Source organism: Leguminivora glycinivorella, chromosome 9 (genome assembly GCF_023078275.1).
Source record: "Leguminivora glycinivorella isolate SPB_JAAS2020 chromosome 9, LegGlyc_1.1, whole genome shotgun sequence".
Taxonomy (NCBI): Eukaryota; Metazoa; Arthropoda; class Insecta; order Lepidoptera; family Tortricidae; genus Leguminivora; species Leguminivora glycinivorella.
Genome location: NC_062979.1, coordinates 4,193,800 through 4,203,270, shown reverse-complemented (window position 1 = coordinate 4,203,270; position 9,471 = coordinate 4,193,800).

The window sequence follows — 9,471 nt, the reverse complement described above, 5'->3', positions numbered from 1 at the left end:
TGCAAAACACAAACATTATGAACACCCAAGGGCCTGGAGTCATATTTCCAATCACAGGCAAGTACCTTTGCGTCATTTTAATTCCTTAATTTCTATCGATAATACGTTGCAAGCAGCCGGCGTATCATGCTGCCAATTTTATCACTTATCCACGTGGATAAAGCATCCGTCACGCTTTAGCAAATATGTTAGTGTGAGAGTGACAGATGTCTTATCCACGTGGATAAGTGATAAAATTGGCAGCATGATACGCCGGCAGGCAAGTACGGTCGCGCGATAAGTGATAAAACATCTAGCCGTCCCTATCGCACTATTTGTAAGTGTTATCAGGGACGGCCACATATTTTATCAGAACCCCAATACCAACTGCGAAACCCGCTTGGCCGGTATTCCATATTTCAGTGCGATCCATCAATGTCCCGTTATTTGCACGCCAGACATCTGCGTACATCTACATACATGTACACACATGGACAGCGGTGCATCACTATTTTTTCTGTACGAAATGTTCGGTGCGCTTCCATTTTTGAAAGACTCATGTTAGGTGAAAATGGTGGTAGAGTAAGCTAAAAGATTGAAGCATACTAGTACCATTTACGCGTGCTTTTTGTTTGATGGGTGGGTATATTACAGATTTAAGATATTTTCGCATAAATATAAGTTTGAAATAATACATTACGGAAAAGAGGAAGAGATTTACGATTCTAGTGCGAAAAAAGTAAATTTTAAGACCGAGAGAGAGTGTTGTAACTCCTCTCAACTGCCTTGTTCCAGATCTGTCCCAGACAAATTAAACTGTAATTAACAGATTGAAGGTTATTATCTCTATCGCTCTTGCGTATTGGCGCGACAGAGCCAGACTAGACTACCTTTCGCGGCGTTTCGTTTTCGTTTCGCGACGTAGAAATGCCATTCGGCTACGGGGTCAGTGGTTAAATCGACACGAGGCACGAATTTTCTTTTCGCACGTGTATTGTACGAGTTTTATCAATACATGGCCCTTTGAAGTTTCAACCTGACAAAAAATTAACCACTTTGCGCGCTAGTGCGGAAACAAGCACTACCTATCTGTACTGAAAAATAAATAATACACTACTTTTATTATTTTATTAAAAATATGTATTATCCAAATATGACTAGAAAAAAATGGAAGACCATCAACTTCAAAGATGTAGTATTTCCAAATAAACTCGAGTCACCACGAATATATACCTATATTTTTTTTTAATTAGCCTCTTTTGTGTCCCACTGCTGGGCAAAGGCCTCCCCTCGCTTTCTCCACTCGACCCTATTGTCGGCATTTTCCCACCATTTTGGGTAAATAAATTATATGCCAACTTAAATTTAAACCAATTTACCTGTCAAAATAGATGATTAAAATATAACGCAGACCAAAAGTTACTTCTGCAAAATTACTGCGGTTCAAACAAAACAAAAACAAATTATCCACAACAAGGTATCACAAAAGCTCCCAAATAAAAACTGCCGTAGAATGCAAAATATTAAATTACAGTGGAAATTAATTTCCCGGGTCTGTAGGCCAATTCTAACTTACCCTGATATCATTAGGACTCGGCACGGTCAAGCAATTTGATACCTATCCACTATAACCCTGTCTTATTTACAACGCGCTTTGTCTGCCATGGAAGTCACTGTTGATGTTTACTGTGAAAAGGTTCAGTGGTCTACGATTCAAATTGGTTGACTAAACATACATAGTGGTCAACGTCACAAGCGCTTAAGCTTCGTAAGCGTATTGTAGCTAGCTCTCCCTCTCTTCTGTAGTAGCGTGACAGAGACAGACTGCGTTTCGATCGCCACGTAGCGTCAACGATTGTCACTTCTGCCAGGCCGGTTGAAGGGGATCGTGCATTTCGCTCTTGCTTGCCCGTACCGTAGCTGTATTGAAGCGAGAGAGGCGCATGATGACTGAATGATATATCTTATTGTAAGTATTTTACTTTTCTTCCGTCTGTTATCTACCTACACAACGTCATAAATACGTCATCGAGATACGTCACAACGTCGCGTCATCAACACTGCATCACGCCTGCCGTATGCGCCACACGTCACCATGATGTCACCCCGCGCCCGCGCATCGCATCTTCGATATTGGGCAATTGGTCCAACTGTGCTAATAAAACGGAAGTGCAAGCTCACTCTGAGCCTTTTTGACACGTGACATCGGGTCTTAGGACAACGTTAGATTAAGCTGAAATGTAATCTTTAATATTTAAATTAAATCTCTTATATTCGACGCAATCTTGTAATTTATCTCTTCCACTGCTGCCTCCATATATAATTCGTGAATCTTTTTCACTTGCTGTTCTCACGAAAGATCAGCGCTGGAAGTCACCAGCGACGTGCTGAGGCCATTTCGTGGCACTTCATTCTATTTTATCTTTCAGACCCTCTAGCACAACTTGCCTTGTCTCGCGCGAGTCCATACTTGAAGTCGCGCTTGATGTAGGTATGGACAAGCGCGCGACAAGGCAAGTTGTGCTAAAGGGTCTGATATCATTCTGATTGTCGGTGTATATCCGAATTGTCCTGTTAATTTCGGACCAAGGTCAAAATCATAATTTAGCGGATTCGGACATCGTTCAAGTGGCAAAAGAAGCTGTTTGTTTTTGCGCTACCGTGGAAAGCTTTAATTAAGAATGTCTTATAAATGTTTATTTTACAAATGTAATATTTATTTGAGATTATTATTTCGTATTAAGTTGGAGCATGATCTTATTTGTGATTGATGAAATTCAGTATTCTTAAAAATAATACATTTATTCGTTATTATTATCGCGTGATTTAATTTATTAATTTTACCTGTTCATATATTTCTTCCTGACTTTGTATAGATTAATGTCCATACTAAATAATGTCAACATAGGTTCAGTAGTTTCAAGGAGAGGTACTAGAGACAGAATAATATACAATATACATAGTTATATTTGCAATTATAATCAAATAATGTTTTAATAAAATAAATATAATCCATTATTATGATAAAATGTTTCGACCCAGATATGTTTTTGAACATAATAATTTTACGCAGACGAAGTCACAGTAAAAGCTAGCACACATACAATTTGGTTTGAAACTATTTTTTTTTACATCCAACCACGCATCGATACATGTCTCATACAAAAAACATTGTACTAAACAAGATGTGGCAGAAAACGCATAAAAAAGCAACTTATTTTTAGTGGGACAGTAACACCATCAGTCGGCTGATGTCAATCAGTGTCTCTCAATTTCAAAACACTATACGTCAGTCTAAACGAGCGTGTAAAGCTGAAAGACAAACAGTAGGCCAGACTAGCGAAGTCAAGATTTTGTTGAGTAGGCCAGACTAGCAAAGCCAAGATGTTGTTGATATTCTTATATCAACGAGACCTTTTAAAGTAATAGTTATTTGTTATACAAAGGGGCAAAGTTGTATTTTAACGCCGAGTGTGGAATTGAAAAACGAGCAAGTGAAAGGATTCTATAGTTGAACCACGAGCAAAGCGAGTGGTTCGAGAATAGAATCCTGAACTTGCGAGTTTTTTAACACACGAGAAGTAAAATACATTTGCACCTGAGTGTAACACGAAACTTTTCCCCTCACTATAGCGAGGAAACTACAACGCAAAAAATGCGTTTATCACTGCTTCCAGTAGTTCCATAGGTGGTAAATCATCTTTATTACTAGATTCACCTACTTTTATCAATTTTAAAGCAGTTAATTTGACTTTATTCAAGGTCAAATTACTTTACCCACTAGTGGATAAAATGCATTTTTACCCGCTGGTATTAAAGGACAAAACACGTAGCGAGCTAGTGAGGGGAAAAATGCTTTTCTTATGGTCTTGTAACATATTTTCGTAGGTTTTCGGCACTGGTTCCACCAAAAACGAGTAAGCTATGAGCTATCGGCTATAAAAACGAACAAAAGATAGTCGCTTCCGTGTAAATAAAAGAGAGGCGATGATATCGTCGCTGAGCTGTGAACTACAAATCGCTCGCTTTCACTTTTAATTAAACACTGAGAGAAATTTGCATTGTGAATTTAACAAGTTCGACTTGTTGCGGTTTATCCGTTTGAATCAGCCAAACGTATGTTTAAAACAATATGTGTCAGGTTGTTTTTATAAAATCGACTTGTTGATTCAAATATATTGCCGATTCAAATGGCAAGTAGCTTGTTGTTTGAACCAAAGAGCACGTAGGCGCTATTTTAACCAAAAAATTTGTTGAACGAACATGAAAACTGGTTGTATTTTCTCTCAGTGTACAGTCGGAGCGACTGTCTTTTGTTCGTTTTTGTAGCCGGTAACTTATAGCTTACTCGATCTTAGTGGGACCAGTGCCTTATCGTCGTGATACTTTATTTTCTTTTGGAAAACGTGTAAGTACTTTAAGCTCGTTATTGTCATTAATTTAAAGTTAAAGATTAGATTTGACAAATCTGAGCGTCATTGACCATTGTTGAGGACACGATGGTACCTATAGTCGATTATACTTATAATACGTTAGATTATTATAATAATAGTAAAAACATTTGATTTTTCTGATTCCAACTTTGTTGGTGATGTATTTATAAATAAATATAATAAAATAGATATTTATCCAAAATAGTATTTTAAAAAGAAATTAATTATCCGTATAACATATTAAACTTTTATCAATTATTTTATTAGTAAACAGTGCTGCATAAAAATAACGCTACAGATGTTATGGATCTAATGATTAAAATTCGGTCAGGGTCAACTCACGCGCATCCTATTCCATATGTGAATCACTCGTTACCAAATGAACTGTAGGCAATTAAATTAGGTCGAAGTGAAACTAAAATTAATGTACATCATTGTGTATATTAGAGTGTGTCTACCACTTGTTTAGTTTTTTTCATAACTGTACCTATACATCGCGCTCGATGAAAATCTTCGACAATTTTACGTGAGTGATCCGATTGAACATGTTAATTAATAACGTTAGTATTTAATAAATCAAAACCAATTCATTGGCAATAAATTGCAACTGCTAATGTACGTAATTTCGTGTAACGGTTATTCACCTTATCATGCATTATGCTACAAATCAATCTGAATTATTTTGAACTGATTGAAAATTAAATGAAAAATGAATCAGAAAATATCTAACCGCCGGTCTAGCCGAATGACAATCGTTGACGCAAGACGCCGACCGAAACGCAGAGCCAATACGGAAGAGCTATAGAGATAGCTGCTATGATAACAATATTATCATAAGCGTTTGTACTCTTGGCTACGTACCCTCCTGAACTGATAGAAATTTTATGAAAGATGATTCAGTAAATATCTAATTTTAAACAGACTGACCTACTGTATCTCCTTCACTGCGACATCCTCCGCCCGTAGTACTATCCATCTTTAAGTCATCGGCGGAAACAAATTAAACGCTTTAATACGCGAGGCGTGACAAAAAGAGGAAGATGTCGGTACGCGACAGCTGATAGTTTATACTCGTATGCCCGATTTAGGATAAAGGGGGATCTGATAGCTTTTTTAGAGTACTTTCTGGTGTTTTTTTTTTAAAGGAAAAATAAGTTTTTTAATAAAATAAGTTTTTTAATAGAGCTACAGCTGATTAGGTACAATACGGTAGGTTATTTTATGCATTCTGGGGCATGTTCAAAATTAGGGACCCCCAATTAGCGTAAGTTGTTAACAAAAATTAACTCGCTGTCAGCTTAGTGACGATAATTAAGCATGAAATTTCTATAAAAATATTGTTCTGTGTTCATTACATAAACTTTAAGCGATAATCTACATTCAGAATGTGAAAAAAGTAAATTTTGAGACAGATTTTATGCTTAACTGTCGTCACGAAATTGACAGCGAGTTAATTTTTTAACAGAGAAAATGCCCTATGGATAGATAAGGCCAGTTAGTATTGCTGTGGAGACCTCGACTGGGAAGCCAAAGTGACATCAAAAACATGGCAGGGCAGACCTGGCACATAACTGCCGCATATACATAGAATGAAATGGAAATCCATGAAAGAGGCATAATTATGTATGTTCAGCAGTGGACGCTAATATATGCTCAAAAGAGGTTATTTTCAATACTGTCACCTTGTTATTCTAAATTAACGTTTTTAAGTACCCATCTCAGAATTAGTCATTTAGGTTCTTAACAATAATTACAAATAAAGTAGTATTTTTTTGTAATAGGCTACTAGGCTCATATCGAATTTGGTACAATAAATCATTGTCTTCTATAGTATTTGTCATAAAAAACAATATTTTATAGATGTTGGGTATTAAAGTATACTATGACTACGTATTTTCGATTAAAAATATGTGTAATTTTTTATTTATTTTGGCCACCGAAAACACTGTCAGCGATGTAGTGACGGCATCAAATTCGAATCTTACTGCATGTCAAAACAATCACGGACATATTGAACTTCATGCTTCATACTTCAAAAGTCAGAAAATGTTGTTTTCGAATAGAATGACCTGACGGACAGATAATCTATAAATTAACATGACTGTCTTATTTTCGCCTGATTCCGTAAAAGTATACTTTAAAAATATTTTTTGCTGTTTTTAAGTCATAATAAAATATGGTAATATTGGACAGTGCTTAATCATATAAGACAGACTTTAAAAAAGGGTCAAGTAGCCTATTCTGCGGTTACGGTTTAGTAACAAACTAGAGGAGATAACACGTTTCTAAGATATTTTTTTATAAGCAGTAGGTACGTACTTCAACATCCCTAATATTTCATCCTCAAATCTTCCTATAATACATACGTATCCTTAATGAAACGCACACTCCATAAATCCTTACCAGATACTTTAAAAAGCTTCTCAATGTCAACTTGACAGCTATAATTAGACGTGGTAAAAACGCGGGTCCCCCCGATATCCGGATCTAAATGTGTGGTGGCGCCCTGTGACACCGAAGGAATCATTGAGATCGTTGATCTTTTGTCAATAAGAATTCTTCGTACATTGACGAAAGTACGAGAAATTAAGCAAGAGATTTACGTATGAGTTTGATGCCAATTGAACTTAAGCCATAGTACGATAGTATTCTTTATTATACTGTGCTTAAGCTCTGAAAAATTCGACTATACTTGGGTGGGCATATTATAGACGTGGTAAAAACGCGGGTTCCCCCGATATCTAGATCTAAATGTGTGGTGGTGCCCTGTGACACCAAAAAACTATCAGCGAGATTATTGATCTTTTGACATTGTTGAAGGAGTAGACAATAGCTAAATGAAAGAGTAAGGTACCTAATGAAATTAGTGCGCTGAAGTATTTTACTATAATCTGACAGCATGTGGTAAAAACACGGGTCCTTGGTGGGCCCCTGTGACACCAAAGAAATCATTGAGATCTTTGATACTTTATCAATTAAAATTATATGTACATCGTGGGAGGTGCTAAAAAGTAAGCAATAGAATAGAAAGAAAGAAAAAAACGCCGGTCCCCCCATATCCGGGTCTAAATGTGTGGCCCTGTGTTATTGGTAAGGAGCTACCAGACCATTGACCCTTTGGCATATTGGAATAGCTTTTTTTTAGTTTTCTGGCTATTGCTATTGCTACTATATTAGAGTTCTAAACTGGTCGCTAATAGATTTACAAACTAAAAAATAAAAATAGAACTATAGGGACCAGTACTAGTCACGAAAAATGTTTGGTTTAAAGTTTTTCAAATAAACGAGTTTGCGATGCATAAAAATTAAAAATACAATCTACGAGTAGATGGCATTTGTAACAATGTCATGAGAATCGTATTAAAACTGAATACAATCACAACATGTCACAATATGCTGATAAGTTGAACCAAATAACTAATCCCAGATTTAATTCAGAGCTAGAACTAATGATGTCCACGTGTAAGTACACATGTGGCGCCGTTTGGCACAAAAAATGCGTAATTAAGTGCTGAAATAGACACCCGTTTTCGCTGACGAGACAAAAAGTGCGGTGAAAAGATCATTGTGATTAACTGTGATATATTAGTTATGTAATCCAGGCAAGTGGGATTTTTTGAATAAAAGATGGAAAGAAACTTACGGACGCTCTTCAACGAGTAATTACATTATTTTAAGTATAAAAGTTATAAAATTCCCGTGAGACTCAAACATATTTAAAAATATTTTAAGCGGGTTACTCACGTGTTAAGTCGATATAGCGTTCGACATGTTTCATTACATTATTATTATTTCCTTTATTCATTTTCCGCTTTAGGCTAGCCTAGCGCTTTTACAACAATAATAAAATACTAAAACACTTACAAAACAAACATAAGTATGAATGTAAAGATGAGTATTATAAAAAACCGGCCAAGAGCGTGTCGGGCCACGCTCAGTGTAGGGTTCCGTAGTTTTCCGTATTTTTCTCAAAAACTACTGAACCTATCAAGTTCAAAATTATTTTCCTAGAAAGTCTTTATAATGTTCTACTTTTGTGATTTTTTTCATATTTTTTAAACATATGGTTCAAAAGTTAGAGGGGGGGGACGCACTTTTTTTTCCTTTACGAGCGATTATTTCCGAAAATATTAATATTATCAAAAAACGATCTTAGTAAACCCTTATTCATTTTTAAATACCTATCCAACAATATATCACACGTTGGGGTTGGAATGAAAAAAAATATCAGCCCCCACTTTACATGTAGGGGGGGTACCCTAATAAAACATTTTTTTCAATTTTTTATTTTTGCACTTTGTTGGCGTGATTGATATACATATTGGTACCAAATTTCAGCTTTCTAGTGCTTACGGTTATTGAGATTATCCGCGGACGGACGGACGGACGGACGGACGGACAGACAGACATGGCGAAACTATAAGGGTTCTTAGTTGACTACGGAACCCTAAAAAACAACCCAATCTAGTGTAACGCCAGCTGCCAGTAGTGAGAGCCGCCGTGTCCTATGTAGCAACAGTCTCCCGAAGTGTTGGTTGACACTCTCCGCTATCAGACATCACTTGAACAACTATGGCGGCAATGATCGTCGAATCACCGTCGGTTACCTCGTGAGCTTGTAGAGTATTTCACCACGGTTACATTGACTCTTCACACTGAAAATTCTGTGCCTATTTAATGTTGAACAAGCAACGAAAGGCGAAGTGTCACTGTCGGCGACATTGTCACTATTGTGAAATAAGCCACTAGCTCACGACTGTTCTGTAATACCACAGAATATATAATAGTATAAGTAAGACTGTAATAAACAATATAAACCTACATAATCAACTCTCCCTGTTCTGATACATATGCTTCCGAGTACTTATGCATGTTTGCTAGTCTGGGATTTTCTCCTGCAATTGATAAACCAACAAGGAAAAACTCTTGTCTGGATCACTTCTTTGTGAGGTCAGCTAAGGAATTTACATCAGTGATCTGTGTTTCTGATATAACAGACCATGACCTTATTATGATCGGTGTTTCGCCCCATAATAAGGTCAATATTAATAAACCATCT